At 31.9% G+C, this 18902-nt stretch overlaps 1 protein-coding gene and 1 pseudogene across 1 annotated transcript in view; both read right to left on the bottom strand.

Annotated features, from left to right (window-relative positions):
* Positions 1 to 16733, bottom strand: part of LOC101502553 (uncharacterized) — a 29831-nt gene extending 13098 nt beyond the window's left edge. The window contains exon 1 of the mRNA XM_073369173.1: positions 16597 to 16733. The gene's annotated coding sequence lies outside the window, so the exon portion shown is untranslated. The remainder of the gene's footprint in view (positions 1 to 16596) is intronic.
* Positions 14365 to 16646, bottom strand: LOC101503061 (uncharacterized; annotated as a pseudogene).
* Positions 16734 to 18902: the final 2169 nt, after the last annotated feature.

Raw genomic sequence — 18902 nt, 5'->3', positions numbered from 1 at the left:
GGTAAACAGGGACTTGGCCAAATTGACAAAATCGATTAGCCAATCGATTTTGTAATCAGTTTTCGAAAATCATTTACGAAATCGATTGCCCAATCGATTGGGCCTTAAGTCAGGGACTCATCCATATTCGACCAAATCGATTTGGAAATCGATTGGCTTAAAACCTGGGGGCTCAGTACTCACTCAATCGATTGCCAAATCGATTGATTCAGCCCAGGATTCTGTTTTCATTAAAAACCTTCACCCCAATCGATTTCCCAATCGATTGGCTCAGTGAAAATCCTCAGTTTTAGTTGTATGATTGATTGTTCATGAATCTATCCATGTCTTGATTTGTTATGTTATAATTAGGGGATTGAGAACTTCATTTTACTTTCATTTTTAATTGGCAAAGTATTGTATGAACTTTTCGCATATTGAAAATCCTGTTAAGGTGCATGCTTAGTTGAAAAGTTATTTTGAGCATTTAAAAACTTAATTGCTATGTGTTAACTGTTATTTTTTTGGTTGGTGACCCTTTACAATTTTTGTGGAAATCTGGGCTTTGCCCTCAGATGAGAGTCAGGACGGTCCTACCGGTTCGTACCATACGGACGGGAATGGAGATAGGAACACATGACTACAGTTACGTTAGGAGGATCTCACGGGGCGCGTGGAGATCACTCAGGGTGTATAGCTTTTTGGTAGGATGATCAGATTAGGAGGATGTATAGGGACTAGGTGTCCTTCTTTTTGGATTGGAGTATTTTTAGTTTGGAAAACTGTACTTATACTAATATTGTCAGTCTGACTTCTTATTTGAATGGGTTCCATGTACCATGTGTTGTTGTGTAAATGGTTTGCATTTATAATTGGAGAAACTTTTCCGCTGCTTGTAAATTATAACGACTCAATTATTTATCCAAAGGCATTTCATGATTTAATTCTCTGTTTTATTTTAATTCCTTTTGAAAAAAAAAATATACCCTCGCTTTGAAAAACAGGGTGTTACATTATACATTGGTCACCTTCGACTATGCAGCACAATAGTGGCATATCTACTAGAGAGGGGTTTGAGACAGTTTTGATATATCCAACATATTCCACCACTGCCACCTCCAAATCTTTCTAGATTATCTAATACAGACATGGAATGGCTGGGATATGTGACCCCTGTCACCGAGATATATCACAGAATCCATCCAACCACATATCCATCTGAGTGTCATGAGGGATATTTTGAGTGGTTCTACCAGATATCTCATCCACTACTAGTGCGACTAGATGATGAACCCCAGGTCCTGGATTTTGGTGTCCCGACCACCGCTGGAGATGCTTCTAGTTCACAGTCATTTATCCTACAGTCGATTAGTGATTTTATAAAGCTTTGTATTTAACGTGTCGTCACACTAGTTAGTAGTTACTATTATCTTTGATAAACATTGTTTTTGTAAATTTTAATGTTAGATTATTTTCATATCCATCTATGTTTAGCATTATTGTTATGTCGTTAACTTTATAGTATTTGTGATGAACTATAACAAAAATAAACTAAATAAAATGCAAGATGAGATATAACGACAATAAACTGAAATGCACTAATAGCAAATGATTTTAAAGTATTGTAGTCCATACAAAATTAATCTTCATCTAATGACATTGCATTTACGGATTCTTTATGTGGATTTTGTGTAACGTGGCAAATGGCCTAATAAATACAGTGTTGTAGACGCCCTGTATATGCTATCGCCCAAGAAGTTGCTTCATCAGTGCGATATTATTTTCAACCTTATGCAATGTTTGGCATTGGAAATCAATCTTTTATCTTTAACTAAAAATAAATTGAAATAATAAATAATTTGATTATTTAAATAAATTAAGTATTACTTAAGAAAATAAGACAATTTTACCGGAGCCCATTGACTTGCATAAACCAAACCAATACATATGATACGATCATTTTTTGTCAATCCTAAATGTGAACCCCTCATAGGAAAGAAAGTCATAAAAAATGTCTCACCAAACGTGATGTGAATAATATTATATGTTGTCGCTATCACGTAACTCATATCAGGTATAAACATCCATTTATTTATGGGTTGAACACCTAAACTTGTTATCTTCAACGAATTTCTTACTACTCTATCATATGAACTTATATGAGAAGCAATCTCTTGGTCCAACTATTCAGACCAAAGACCAAGACTTCTCACTATGTCCAGCAATGATGCAATAACGTGATAACCACAATTTCCATCTACTATCACATCAAATATGTCATCAACGAATGGTTGAATAACATTATGAAATTGTCTCTAAAACAAATGCTTTGAGGATTGAGCTGATTGAGATGGTTATTTCTTTGATGAAAGAGAATGTCTCTTCTTTGATGGAATGAAGAAACAACATCGTTAACATCAAATTCGTTGGAAATGAAACGAGAATGAAAGGAGAATGAAAGAAGGAAAGTGGATGAAGATGAAATTGGAAGAAAATTGGGAAAGGAAGAAAGAGAGAAAGCGTACCTTGTTAGGGTTAATAACTTTGAAACTTAAAACTGATAGAAACAATAACATTGTTGCTGAAACTGAATTGTATGAACTTCACTGTTAGTGCTGGTTGCAACATAACCTTATTTGACTATTAAATTTTTTTGTTTAATTATTATTAGATTTAATTGTAGTTTTGGTCTATTAATTTTATTGATTCACTATATTAATATTCTGATTTTAAAAGTCGACTATTTTTGTCTCATGATTAACACCAATAAAATATGAATAAAACATCGTAAAAGTATAGATTTCAACTTTGAATTTTTTTTATATTTTTAATTTAATTAATAACATATGAATAATTAATGCATATAAATAGTTTTATATCATATAAATATATGTCACTTCATTAAACAAATTGTAAGTTTTTAGTTCAAAAATCAGAGAGATAGGACAAAACAGTCGATTTTTAAAATAGAGGGAGCAATGTGTTCTTCGTTATTTGAGTGTTGATGTTTATCAATAACACGTCGCTAATCCAATTTTATAGTTTATAGAATGAAAGTTGTGAATCTAAGACATTTATTCACGTGTTTGTGTGTTATATATTTGGGATAACAAAATTATTGATTATTGATTGTAAGGATCCATGGGAATAAAATCTTGATGTCATATGTGATTAAAATTTAACCTTGAATATATTATCTTTGTGGTTGCCTAAGTGGCTGGTGATTTGTGTTTTAAATATTATTATATTTGTGGTTGTCTAATTGGCTGGTGATTTGTGTTTTGAATATTTTATCTTTGTGGTTGCATAAATGACTGATGATTTATATTTTAAATATTGTTATCTTTGCGGTTGCCTAAGTGACTGATGATTTGTGTTTTAAATATTGTTATCTTTGTTGTTGCCTAAGTGGCTTATGATTTGTGTTTTTAAATATAGTTATCTTTGTGATTGCCTAAATGGTTGGTGATTTATGTGTTGGACATTGTTCTCTTTGTGATTATCAAAGTGGGTGGTGACATCTACCTTTTGAGCATCATTATCATTTCATGACATATCATATGCATCTTTATGGATGTATGTGTGGCTGGTTTAATTTTCCCCATTGGTATAAGAGACTTCTGTATTTTGGTCTAATTATTTGTTCTAAGGTCAGTTGCTACTTGATTTATTTAGATGCATTTTATGACTTTGATACATCTTTGTGAATTATTAAAGAATCAATTTCTTTAAATCTTTTATTACGAAAAGATTTTATATTCATATTTTATGGTTGTTAACTTACTATTTAGTTTAATTTTTCCGTGGGATGAACTAACCCTTACACCAACATTTAGGTACTAATGATATCAAAGAGTTGCATAAATGATTTTTGCTTAGTGCACGCACGTTGGAAAAATGGGATTTTGACTTAAAAATAATATTTGTATTGATAAAACCGAAGTGGTACATTTCTAAAGTTTATTTACTTTTCATTGATAATTGTAAAATGAATTGTGGAGGTGAGGTTCATTTTGCTAAGAACAGTTTGAATCATTCAACCTTATTTTTTATTTCACTTAAAGAGAATTTACTCTATTTTTGGACGTAAGTGAATATTTTTTTAACAATTAGAAAATTATCCTTGCAAGGAAGAAAATATAATAATAATATCTATTAAATCACATTGTGTTCTTTTACAAAAATGATATTAAGTTAACTGCTAGCGAAATTTTTCTTTAATACATGTTGTACTACTCCTAAGAAAAAAAAATCATTGTCGTTTTTAAAAGAAAACTAATATCTTCAAGTAATATTTTGGATCAAAAACAGGGGCGTTGCATTTTTTTTTTCCTTTTAGATTGAAATAATTAAATTAAAGCTTTAAATGTTTAATTGGTCAAATTTGGTAATTAAGATACATATGCTTGGTTAAAATTTGGGTTTGTATTTAAGATTGTATCTCTAATCTTAGGTAGCATAACTTGTAAGCTCACCTATTATCCATAGTGATCAGTGTGTTTAATAGATTTGGATTTATTTCACTATGATTTTGATTTGATTTGGCTAGTTTTGTTGGCAAATTCCACTTAGTTCACTATTTTAATGTCTTCATCTACATTAATTGTAGAGCTCTGCATCTAGTTGCATTGATGTTATAATTTCATTTGTGTTAAACCTCAATCTATATGGTATTAGTTTTGTTATTTAGAGTGGTGGATAAAAAGTTCACAACACTTCATAGATTTAATTCAGAGTATCGGAAATGTGTAATTTTTTATTTTTTTTAGAATTTGCCTTCACCAAAGGAGAACTTCAAGGCCGCACAATTTTATGTCCTTGTACTAGGTGTAGAAATCGTTGTTGGATAAGAGGAAAAGTGATGTGTGATCACCAAATAGGTTTGGTTTTGTATTAGGCTACGATATTTGGGTAAACCACAGAGAGCAAATATTATTGTCTAACGCAATGACTCACGCAATGACTTCAATGGCTTACTTTATGACAAATTTTGGCATGTTGAAAAATTTGAGGGTGGCAACAAGGGACCCAATGAGGATGCTAAGAAGGTTTACAAATTAATTAATGAGCTGAAGCAAGAGTTATATCTGAAATGTGAAAACTTCATTACTCTATCATTTATAATTCGACTTTACTTGTTAAAGTGTCTTCATGGGTGGAACAATGTATCGTTCAATGCTCTTTTAGAGTTATTGAAAAAAGTCATGCCTAATATGAACATGAAGTAGTAATGTCGATTTACAAGGAAGAGGGGTTTGAATTGTAAATGTTCCTATTTAAAAATTCTGGAAAAACATAATGATTTAACTCAAGAATGATCTTGGTTAAGAGAACACAAAACGGAGAACGTTCTTGGTTTTTACCAGAAAACGGAGAACATTCTTTGTTAGCTTAAAAAACATAAATTCAGTTTATGTTTTAATTCAAGTAATTAATCAGGCTTATTAAATAAGGAGATAAGAGAAAGAATATCACACAAGGATGTATCCTGGTTCACCCAACTTGGGCTACGTCCAGTCCTCACAGCTATGAGTTTTTTTCCAATAAGTGTTTAAAACAAAGAACCTTATTGGTTTTATAGCACCTAATTCAAATCATCATTGATCTGTTAGAAGCTCTATTTCTTTTTACCCAGAAAGATATTTAATCAATTCACGTATCATCCTTGATAGGATTTCAAACAATCTATTCAAACTATACTAAACTCTTATAGTTTGAGTTATACAATAATGATGAGATTGTTTTGAAAGAATATGAGATGTCTTAACTTTTGTTTGAGATTCAATTCTTTACAAAGATTTCAATACAACAATAACAAAGTATTTTGTATAATCAAAACTGAATCTTTCTTTGAGAAAATGAGAATTTCAAATATATGAATGTGAATGATTTGTAAGACTTGATAGCATTTGAACTTCTGCATTTTCCTGAGCATTGGCCTTTCTTTTATAGGCGTTTTGGAGCATTTAATGTTGGTCAAAAGAGTTGTTGGTAGTGCTATGTCTTTTTGACCAAAACTAATATATGTGAATAAAAATATTCAGCCTTTGAATACTTTTCAAAATCTGTTTGACTAGGCTGGTTTATTCGTTCTTGATCATATTTATCTTGTGTTTAATGATCCTTTATGCTTCACATAAATTTGTTGATGCTAACTCTTTGATCTGGAAACTCGATTCTGTTCAGATTTGTTTGCAGAATGATGATGAACTTCTGCATGGATAATGAGATTAATACAAAGTTTCTATAGAATTGTGGAGATTGATAATCGATCTGGACTAACAGTCTTGTACTTTCTGGAGATTAATGATCAATCTTGAGTTTTGTGTTTGATCATTTTGGACGACTTCCTGATCAATCTGGATGACTTTGTACAGACCAAGATTGATTAATATTCTCGACAATTAAGCTGGAGAAGGTTCATACTTATTTTAACTTGCTTGATTCATGAGCTTTTATCTTAGTGATTTAAAAGCCTTCTCTGACTAGAATGGATCCTACTTGTTCCTTTCCAAGTACTGATAACATTAGCATGAAATTCACAGGCATAATATTTTCTGAACTAGTGGAGATTGATTGATCTTGAGGCTATGACGATCAGTCTTGATCCTGGAGAACATTCTCCGTTTTATCCAGAATGTTCTTTTTTCTTTATTTGTTCAGTTTTTGTTTGATTTCTTTGCTTTGCTTGATTCCTATATTTGAATTATTTCACTCAAAAGCACAAGTTAAATTAACATAACATTTTAGAATCCTAATTAACATTCTTAATTAACCTTTGTTTATTAACATTCCCGAATCCTTTAACAAAACAAAATCCATAATCAAGGATGTGAGCCTTGATTATAAAAAAAAAAAAATCATGCATGTCCAAAAAATGGTATGTTGTAATAGAAAGAGCTTGAAAATGACGATACCTGCTACACTTGAAAAGCTCAACGATGGAAGGAATTTACTCAAGTAGATTTAGAGTTTAAGGATAATTTAAGGATCCAAAGTATGATCACAAAGTTCTTGAAATTTTTTTGAGACACTTTCCACTTATTTCAATACTTCAGAGACTATTTATGTATTCGAAAACAACAGAGTCGATGAGAGGCATTAAGAAGGTCCATCAAAGAATGGTAAATTAAGGCATCCTGCTGATTGCCAAGCATGGAAGGACTTTGACAGGCTTCATCTCAACGTTTCTGTTGAGCATTGTAATGTAAGGCTTGGCTTATCAAATGATGGTTTCAATCCGTTTGGAACTATAAGCATATCGCACAATATACAGTATGTCATGATGGTGGTATACAATTATCCACCTTGGATGTGCATGAAATCTGAGTATACAATGTTGTTGTAATTAATTTTTGGACCACAATCACTAGGAAATGATATCGATGTATACTTTCAGTCGTTGATTGAAGAGCTAGAAGAATTGTGGGAATTTGGAGTAGAACCATATGATGCCTCAAAAGATAAAACATTTCAATTGTGGACATCTCTGTTACGGACTATTAGTGACTACCCTGGATATGCTTTGTTGTCAGGTTGGAGCACCAAAGGAAATGTGGTATATGGATCATCATGTTCTTTTACCGGCTGGTCATGCTTGGAGGGACAATAAAAGGTCGTTCAATGGAAAGAAAGAACATAGATCTGCACCACTTATGATAGAAAGTATAGAAATTGTGGAAAACTAAAAAGATTTTGAGAATGAATTTGGAAAGAAAAAAAAATGATGGACCATGGAAGAAGAAGTCAATATTTTTTGAGTTGTCGTACTGGACTCAAAATACTTTACGTTATAATCTTGATGTAATGCATATTGAGAAAAACATAGGTGATATTATTATTGAACTCTTTTGGACATTTTAAGAAAGACAAAAGATCATGTTAATGCTCGTTATGATCTGCAAGATATGAGAATTACAAAGGAACTTCATCCAATAGAGATTGACGGAGGCCAGACAAACTTTGTAAAGGCATATTTCTAAATAAATTCCCAAGAGAAGTCTATTTTTTGCGGTGTTTTGAAGGGTGCCAAGTTACCTAATGGGAGTGCTTCTAACATATCAAAAGGTGTACATGTTGGTGATAAAAAGTTATTTGGTTACAAGAGTCTTGATGCATATTTCATAATACACTACTTATTTCAAGTAGCAATAAAGAGCCTAATGCCAAATCTAGTGGTTAGACCTTAAATTCGTCTTGGGGTCCTTTTTCCGCTCTTTGTATCAAAACGTTATCCAAGTGCAAGATCTGGATTATCTAAATGGAGATATTGTATATTTTGTTAATTGGAGTGTTGAGACAAACTCTCTATTTTAAAGTTTTGATGAAAATAAACAAAGGTTAATTAAGAATGTTAATTATGATTCTAAATGTTATGTTAATTTAACTTGTGTTCTTGAGTGGATTTAATTAAGAGCAGAATCAAGCAAATACAAGAAAAGACAACAACAAGATCATTCTGCATCATAAACAGAGAATGATCTTCAGCTTCACCGAATTATTCATCACAGCAAGTTGGTCAAATCTTTTCTATCCATGTGATAAAAAATTTGCTCTGGAAATCTTTCATATCTAATAAGTACACGGCAAGGAACAAGTACGAATAATCCAGACTAAAAAAGGATACTTGATCACAAAGATCAAAGGGTTCAAAGATGGACAAAAGTCATAACGACCTAAGAATTCCAAAATTCAAATGTCAAGAAAACTTGATCAAACTGGGTATATGACAAGACAAGAACAAAGGAAATACATAACATTTAAAACGGGAACTCCAGAATGATTATTGAAGCTCAAGAAAGTTCAAACTGATAAAACCAAGAACGTTAATCATTCTCCGTTTTATGCACATCAACAGCAGCTTTGCATTCTCTCTGTTTCAGTCTGCAATTCGTTTTTAATCTTCTCCAACCTTCTATAGTTACACTCAAGACTCAAGGCAGATAATGTACCATCCAAGATCAATGAAGAAACGTCAAAGAAAGGACTGAGATGCTTTAAATGCTAAACCATTAAAAGTCAAAAAGCTATTTTCAAAGAAGGATTATTTTTATTCTAAAAATAATGGTTCAGTCAAAAAACATAGTTTCTCCAACAGCTCTTGTACCTTCATTCAAGTACATCTACAACCTATAAATAGAAGGCCATTATCCCAGTTCTCAGCAAGAAATTCAAGTGCTAAGTAACCAACAATATACAATCTCACTTAAGCTTGAAATTCTGCAAAAACAGAGGCAACATCACTTTCTGCAATTCGCGAAACTGTTACTGCTGCTAACACACATACCAGCTGCGAAATTGTCATTAAATTCTCTGTAAAGAATCTATTCTCAAACAAGAGTTGAGCAATATCAGATTCTGTCAATTCAATCATTTGTAAAAACTCAAACTATAAGAGTTTCTTTATAGTTTGTTTAAGATTGCTTCCTATCAAGGTTAGATAGGTGTTGTGATTACTTTCTGGGTGGAAAGTAATTAAGAAAGAAATAGATCAAGGTTGATCTATTCTAGGTGTTGTAAGATTAAGAAGGTTCTTCATTTTAAACACTTAGTGGAAAATCTCACAGTGTGAGGACTGGACGTAACCCACGTTGGGTGAACCAGGATAAATCTTTGTGTGGTATTCTCTTTCCTTTCTCCTTCTTTATTATACTGCATTAATCATTTAAGATAAAATAGAAACTGATTTTCTGCTAATTTAAGGACGTTCTCTGTTTTATAACATAAATCAAGAACGTTCTCCGTTTTCTGTTTCATAACCAAGATCATTCTTGAGTTATTTTCTTAAGTTTTAACAAGAATTTTTAAAAGGCATATTTACAATTCAAACCCCCCTTTCTTGTAAATCGACATTGTTACTTCATGGAGATGGTTTTTCCTCCAAGTTTTTTTGATGTAATGGTTTATTTTCCTATTAATCTTGTACATGAAATTAGATTGGGCATTCTCGTTCAATTATGATGGATGTTTACCACAGAAAGAAACTTTTGTAGACTTAAAAGTTATGTTCATAATAGAGCTCATCCAGAAGGTTCTATTGCTAAGGGATATTTGGCTAAAGATGATTTGACTCTTTGCTCAAGATATTTGCATAAAAATGTAGATACAAGGCTGCATAGAATGAGTAGAAAGTATGATAACAATGATTCTTGCGAAGTAGATTCAAATGATTACTTTTCAAGTATTGTCCGGCCTTTAGGAGGGTAGCAAAATGGTAAATTATTTTGAATAGACTCAACATCAGAAGCTTAAGCCCATCGATACATATTGTTCAAATGCGATGATATTCAAACATACATAAGGTACCATAATAGTTTATTGTTTATTCCCTACTTGTATACAAAACATATCTTAGAATTATTTTTATCAACTAATAGTGTTACAGTTGTAGAGAGTACGATGAACGTGTTAGTGGTCACACTAAAGGAGAAAAGTGGATCAAGGCCAAAAGACATGGTCAAGATTTTAGTGAATGGTTTAAAATTTGAGCCTTGGAAAATGATGTGATTATCTAGAGGTTCAAATGCTACTGCAAAGAGGTTTTCAGGTTACCTCGTCAATGGTTATAGATTTCACAATATGAAACATGATACAAGGCACAAAACTCAATATTCTACTGTAACTTTGGTTTCTTTGACCGGAATTTTTGAAGTTCTAAGGATGAAATCTTGAAACATATGTTGTCATTTAATATGGAGCAATTAAATACATAATATAGTTAGACTATTATAGCCAACTCTAATTTGTATTGTTTAAGTATGGGCTTACTTGTATGGGCTTACTTGTGTACATTTCAGCAAAAAATGTTATCAAAATGATGCATTTATCCTATTGTCTCAAGTTCATCAATGTTTTTATGTGCAAGATCTTTTCGATGAAAATAAACATTATGTATGAAAATCCTTCCTAGAGATCTGTTTAACATGGGTAACCAATCAAATGCTACAACTCAATAAGAATATTTGGATGATCAATTTTATGATATTGGAAATTTAAATGCATCAAATAATGAAAATGACCTCAATTGGGTTTGTGAAGATATTCCTGCAATAATAGTTGAGAAGCCTGTACATGTTATAAAGGAATTCAAAGATTAAGATAATTTTGATTTGGACGATGAAAAGCTATTAATCTGTATATTTTATCTGTTCTTTAAAAAAAATGTTATATTTGCTTATTTTTATATTCCTCTTAAGTCTAAATACATTAAATTGGTACTAGTATATTGACTAAAAAATGTTTTGTTTCTTGTCCTCTTACTGATATTTCATATATTTTTTTCTACAAAAAATGAATAAGGAAGCAAGGTTAAAACAAAAGATGAAAACTCAAGACCAAGGTGAAAGAAGTATTTCCAAGTTTGAGCTACTTCAAGCAAGATCAAGTAATGAATTACTAAGGAGATTCAAAATCAAGCGTGAAAAAATAATGAGAGGCATTGGAGTAACTAATAAAGATATAGTTGGAAATAAAGAACCTATTAGCAAGCAAAACAATCCATCAATTAATTAAATATTTAGTTCCAAGGCTACAGGGTTAGACAAGCAAATTCAAGGAGTAAAGCATCCTTCAATTGAGATTGCACCTCAAGCACAATTCAAGTTATAAAATTTTACAGAAACTAGTCAAACAAATATATCTTCAAATAGGGATACTTTTTCAACCAAAAAAGAAGTTTGACAATGTCAAGAAAGTTTCAAATGAAGCATAAATAAGTAACAATCAAGGATCAAGACAAAACCAAGATCCAAAAGGTCCCATTATGAATAAAAGAAAATCACCTATGCAAAATCCAAAATCCAAAAAAAGTGTGGAGAATGAAGAAGTTCAGTAACCAATGAGAAAGACATCGGGAGAAAATAACATTTCAAGAATAAAACAAAAGGCCAAAAAAAGGGTGGAGAATGAAGATGACGAGGTAATGGCTAGTCAATAAAGTGCAATAGAGAAAACCAAAAGAATGCCCTTGTACAAATCAATGTTAATTGAAAATTCTCTTAAGGAAAATAATGAACTTGAGAATGAAGAAGAGTTGGGAAATGATACAGGAAGTGAAGAGAAAGAATATGTCATGGAAGAAGAAAATGAAGACCAAGATGAAGATGACGAATATAATGGTAGTGATCAAATATTAATTTGTCATATATATTTGTGACTCATCTTTAGGATTTTATCTTATCTTATATAAGCTTAATGTCAAAATAGGGACAACTAAGAAAAAAAATAAGGGGTGCAACTCAATGCTTGAAAATACATGGAAGGAAATTATGTATAGAAGTTATCTTAGACAATGACAGAGAAGTGCTAGAAGTCAACTTACGCAATACTTTTTTTTATTGTTGCCATAAATCAAAAATGTTGTAGTGTCTCCTTGTCCATCTAGTGGTTATGAAATGAGGTCCAAGTTAGTTAAAATAGACCATTACCTCATATTCCATCAATGTAGGTGATTTGTCCTAGTCTTGAGAAGGTTATGTGATGTTATCTGAATGGGTCGAGTCAATCTGAATTCACTCGTCTCCATATTGGCTTGGATTATGTTAGTGTGAGTCTGGCCCATAATAATTATCCCTCAAGTAGATCATGTGACAAAGTTGATGGTTGACTTTGAGTACAAATTTTTCCTTGATATAATTTGGAGTTGTCTTTGTTTTGAAGAACTTTGGATCTACTAGTTGTTGCTTGCTTATATTGAACTAACAATGAATATCATTCAGCTTGATGTAATTCTAACTATGGATCATTTTTCTAAGAGTTTGGATATCTTACTCACGGAGGAATTTCGGACTTCGGTTTACCTATTACTTTTCTGACTTCGGATTATGAAGGGTTGTTTCATTAATGAGCGTATGTTTGAGAGTTTAGGTATCTTACTCATAGACGATTTCAAAACTTGGGTTTATCCGTTACTTTCTCGACCTTGAATTATGAAGGGTTATTTCATTAACGGGTGTGTGTCTGAGATTTTATGTATCTTACTCACAAAGGAATTTGTTACTTGGATTTATCCATTAATTTCCTGACCTCATATTATGAAGGGTCGTTTCATTAATGAGCGTGTGTCTACGGTTCCCTTATTGAGGTGTCCTTTCAATAACTTTCGCATGCCACATGTCAAACCTAAGTAATCATCATTACTCTTCTTGATCATCTTATGTCCATTTTACCTTTTGTAACTTGCCTCGCTTCTTCAAAGAAGTGTTACTTATGTTCTGACTCACTCTTTTCCCTTTGGATCAAACATGGTTAAAATGGCTGACGATCGGGCATCGACTTTGGACGTTCAATTGTTCCCACCAGACTTTTAGGAAATGAATTGGATTACTGAAGAACTATTAGGAGTCGTTTCTGCCTTTTTTGACGAAGGAGAAATATAAGTAATCGGATACTTTATCGCTTGAGAACCTTATTTGTTAAAATCTTAATTTCTTTTGCACCATTTAGATCACATATATCCTATAAACATGCTACTCATTTTCATTGTTTGAGTGTGTTTTTGAATTTTTTTTTATAAAAAAATTGCATATAACTCTCCTGAGGTCACCTTAAATGACACTAATATCTCTTTTAGTGAAAAAAAAACATCCACCTCTCCTATACTCACTACAAAAATTGTGCATAACATTTGTTTTCTATCGCTCTTTCAATTTTATCTGTTATTTATCAAAAACATACTAGAATACGCACTCAGACTGTGCTACTAATATATAACCATAACTTTTGATATTGCAAATATAAGATGTATAGTCATTCTTTTACAAATTAAAGTGAAAACTATAATTATGTCATATAGTAAATGACTTGAATAGATGTAAGTATGACAAAAATATATTTGATGCAGAGAATATAGGGGTGGGTGTTTTTTTAAAACTAGATGGAATGTTAGCATTATTTAAGGTGAAGTTAGGGGAGGTAAATGTTATTTTCCCTAATTTAAAAAACTTTTGTAATTCTTATTTTTTTTCTTCTAGCATGTTTATTTTCCAAATGGTTTGTGAATACCAATAATCATCAGTCTCATTTTAATTGTTTTATTTGAGTGGTATATAATGCTTAAGAAAATGATCTGTTGTAAATTATAAAATGAGTTTCTTTTACTCAAATATTATTATTTATTGTAGTTTATAAAGAATTTTAATGAATTGAGATACAATAAATAAGTGTATATTAATAAGTAATTATTGTTGGATTGATATATTAAAATGGAAAATAATTTAAAACAAAAAAAAATAGCAAATGAGACAATTATTATGAGACCGTGGAGAGTATCATTTGAATTTCTAATGTTTAATGATTTGTTTTTAATGGTTAGGATTGCAAGATTGCCGTGAGATTTCGAACCTGCGCAAATCACTTTCACTTAGTTTTGTGGCAATTAAATATTAATTTGATGCAACATTTAATAATTAACTTATATTTAGAGTGATGAGCTAAAACAAGGTTTTTAGCGGATAACAAAAATTAATTCACAATGCAAATAGACAAGTCACCATAAAGCTTAATAGTGACAGTGACTGGAGGCTGAGTGAACAGACAATGCATCACATAAAAAAACCTTCTTATTCTTCTCAAATTATGCTTCTTGAGCAACAAGCTGCAATTCAAAGGCAAGTAATGTAAATCACTAAGTAATCTGTTAGACTATTGTTTCTATGATAATCCGATTGCAAAAATATAACAAGACAAGTAATGTTAAGCATGTATGCTAGACGCACATAATTCCCATAAGCATTAGCTAGAACCATAAATATTTTGGAATCGTTTAGTTCAATCTTAAAGAGATATGTGGGTGTAGTCTTTAACTCTTAACTAATTTCACATTGTCAAAAACCCTATAAACAAAAAAGTGCATTCTCCTTGACATATCTAATTTGCTAAGAACAAATGGATGTAGCAAATTGAGTTCAAATTTTATAGTATTACCTATTCCCAATCCCATTCATACCAATCCTATGTAACAAGAAAGCATCTTACCTAGTTTTGCTTTTTCAATAGACCTCTAGAAATCATTTCACGTAGAAGCTTTTCTGCCTTATCTCTTTCATCTTGGTCAAAGAGGGCATAAATAATTGTTTCATAACTTACAACATCAGGAATACAACCATTGTCTTCCATTCTTGATAACAAAGCAAGTGCTTCATCAAACAAACAATCCTTGCAAAACCCATTTATCATAATATTATATGTCCAGACAGTTAGTTGGTAACCTTTAGTCAAAAGATCATGAAAAATCACTTGTGCATTCTTAAGCCTTCCACCTTTGCATAGTCCATCAATCAATATATTGTATGTGATAATATTTGGCTGAATACCTTGGTCTGTCATTTTCTTAACCAATGCAATTGCCTGGTCAAGATGAGTCTTTTTGCACAAAGAATGTAATAGAGAATTAAAAGTGATTACATTAACCTGTAGACCTATACGATGCATCTCATCAACAAGTTCCCAAGCATAAGAGATTTTTCCCGATTTACACAAACCATCAATGAGGGTACTATAAATTACCACATCAGGAACAACCATCTTGTTATGCATTTCTTTAAAGAAGTTCATGGCTTCGTCCACCATTTTATTCTTGCACAATCCATTAATAATGATACTGTAGCACCGAACATCCGGCACCACTCCCTGGTGCACCATAGTGTTGAATATTTTTATGGCCTTGTTCACTTGATTAACTAAGCAATACCCATCCATTAGTGTATTATAAGTAACAACACTTGGTTTTACACCCTTTTTCATCATCATAGCTAACACATTCATAGCTTCTTTGACCTTTCCTTCCTTGCATAAGGAATCAACCAATATATTAAAAGTATAAACATTTGGGTTGATGCTTTTCAATACCATTTCATGGAACAAACCAAATGCTTCTTTCAATTCACCAACAATACAAAATCCATATATTAGATTATTGAAAGTGATAACATCAGGAGAAATTCTCTTTGCAATCATCTCAACATACAACTCTAGGCATCATTTATAGATTTATCTTTACATAAACTATCAATGATAGTGCTATACATTACCACATCAGCATTGGCCGATCTCCCGTCGATTCGTCTCAGCAATTGCAGGGCGGCTCTTGTTTCCCCCATTTTACACAACCCATTTATCAAGGTCCCATAACTAACTTGATTCAACTGAAATCCCTTTGCCACCACATGATCATGAAAGTGCAGAGCTTCCCGAACCTTATTGTTAAGACATAGACCTTTCATAAGAGCAGTCAAGGTTATGGTACCTTCCTGAAATCCCATCTTGAGAATCTTAGCGAATAAAGAAAATGAAAAATTAATTTGACCTAAGTGGCAGTGACAATTAATCAAGATGTTAAAAGTAACAATACTAGGCTTAATTCCGTTGAATTCCAAATGGTGAGAAAGAGAAATAGCAGTGGGATAATGCTTCATCTTAACAAAAGAAGTTAAAATTCTGTTGAATTCAACAATGGATGGTGTGGGATTCACACGGAACATGCGATGGAATGAGGAAACAGCATCATTAACATCAAATTCATTGGAATTGAAAGGAGAATGAGAAGAGAATGAAAGAAGGAAAGTGTTTGAAGAAGAAATTGGAAGAAAATTGGGAATGGAAGAAAGAGAGGAAGCATACCTTGTTAGGGTTAATAACTTTGAAACTGAAACTGAGAGAGAAAACAACATTGTTGCTGAAATTGAACTGTGTGAACTTCACTCTCCTACTGGCTGCAAGTTAACCTTATTTTGTGTTAGGTCTCATTATTGTTCCTATTCTTCCTCATGTCCTGTAGTCTCTCCTATGTGCTTATTACTTTTTAATGTGTGACTCTCCTCCTTTTTCATATGTGGGGCTCTTTTTCATACCTCAACAAACAAAATTTTGTTATTTTTGTTACACATATTCCTCGCCTTTTTCTTTTGTAACAAACTTTGATTTTTTTCTTTGTTTTAAATAAATTTTTGGTCTTTGTAAATATAATATTTTTTAGTTTCAGTTTATTTAAAAAAATTTGTTTGGATTTCATCCGTGTGATATTAGAAAAATTTATTTTTTATCTTGAACGTCAAGTTTATGTCTCTTAAAAATATTTATTTGAATTTCATATTTGTAATATCCAAAAACTTTATTTATAAATATTTAGTAAACTTTATTTCTGACACCATCACGATTAATTGACATCTCAACTGTATTGACACTTCCATTTATCTATAAATATTTAGACACCCTAAAAATATTATTAATAAAATGAAAAGATCAATAACAAAAAAATAGAGAGAGAAAAGAACTAAAATCATCTAAGATAAAATAATCTATTTATTTATATTATTAAAGTGAATTTAATTTTTAAATAGTAAAAGATTGAATCATTATAATAATACTTTTTTAAATATAATTAATTAAGTTGTGAACTTTTCTTTGCCAACATAGGTTAGCATTAACATCAAAAATAAAACTTTCTGTAACAACTCATTTTTTGTGTAAAACAAACAGAAATCAAATTTCAAATATTAGAAAGAAAGAAATACTTTTTGATAAAATAAATAAGTTGTAACATAACGATAAAAGCCAACCAAGATTTACAAGTAGCGGAAATAGTTTTTGAAATACAAATCCAAAGTATTTACACAACAAAATACACCGGGCTATGAGACATATCAGACATAGCTCATACCTCTGGGGTATTCTCAGCTGACACATGTACAAAAGCATTGCCCCAAGAATTTTAATTTCCCCACGTCGCATCAAAAAGTGGTACAAGGACCCATCAAAATAAAAGTCAAGCTGACAATATGAGGTATAGGTACAATATTCCAAATTGAAATAAATACATCCACAAAAGAAAGACAACTAAACCCTATACAACCCTCTAATCTGATCATGCTACAAAAAGCTATACAACCCAGGTGATCTCTACGCGCTCCGCAAGATTCCCTCTAACACATCATCGGAAAGGTAAGTCTAACTAACGGGTCAGATGATCCTGATTTTCATCTGAGGGCAAATCACAGATTTCCACAATAATTGTAAAGGTCACCAACCAAAATTAACAAATATCACATAGCATTTAAGTTTTTTATGCACAAAATAACATTTCAACTTAGCATACTCTTTGAAAGGGTTTTCATATGCCAAACATGCATAATCAAAGTTGAAAAATGAAGTTTTTAACAAAATTGCACTGTCGTATTCGAATACAGCATCCTTGTATTCGAATACAGTGATGTTTCAGAAGTCAGTAGCAAAATCAGCACAACTGTATTCGAATGCAACATTCTTGTAGTCAAATACATTGTTGTTTCAGAAGTTAGTAGCCAAATCAAGACATCTGTATTCGAATACAACATTCTTGTATTCGAATACACATCAGAAAAATGCAGAAATCAGCTTTTAAATGGTTTCGCAATCAATCCACACTTACACACAAATCCCAACAATGACACTTACAAATTAGGGCACAATCACAACCACAATTGAGCATACATATACAATCATCACAGTATATAAAACATGACTCGCGTGCCAAGCACCCTAATGCAATGCGTATATGACAAAATGCATGAATTCCGGAATTCCAATCAAAACCCTCCTCAAAGGAGCGTAAATCATAATTGTATCTCCTATCACATACCTTATACTAATTATCAAGGTGTCATCCATCACAGGCCCGCACGATTTACTGAAGCGTCGCCTATCACAGGCCTTACACTGTTTTCTAGAGTGCAATCGCTCACAGATCAACATATTCTAGAATGCAATCTCTCACATATCAGCACGACGCGATTATCCCCGCAACGATAAGATAAACCAACAAATCACATGGCCCATCGCGGTCACCACTATCACCATGGTACCATCACGGTCACCATGTACTATGAAATGCATGAGCATACTCTGACTCTTTCCACAATAATCATTAAGTAAATGCAGATATTAAAAGA

This window comes from Cicer arietinum, chromosome 5, assembly GCF_000331145.2.
Source record: "Cicer arietinum cultivar CDC Frontier isolate Library 1 chromosome 5, Cicar.CDCFrontier_v2.0, whole genome shotgun sequence".
NCBI lineage: Eukaryota > Viridiplantae > Streptophyta > Magnoliopsida > Fabales > Fabaceae > Cicer > Cicer arietinum.
The sequence above is the reverse complement of the archived record's forward strand: the minus strand, read 5'-3'. Positions and strand labels throughout refer to the sequence as shown.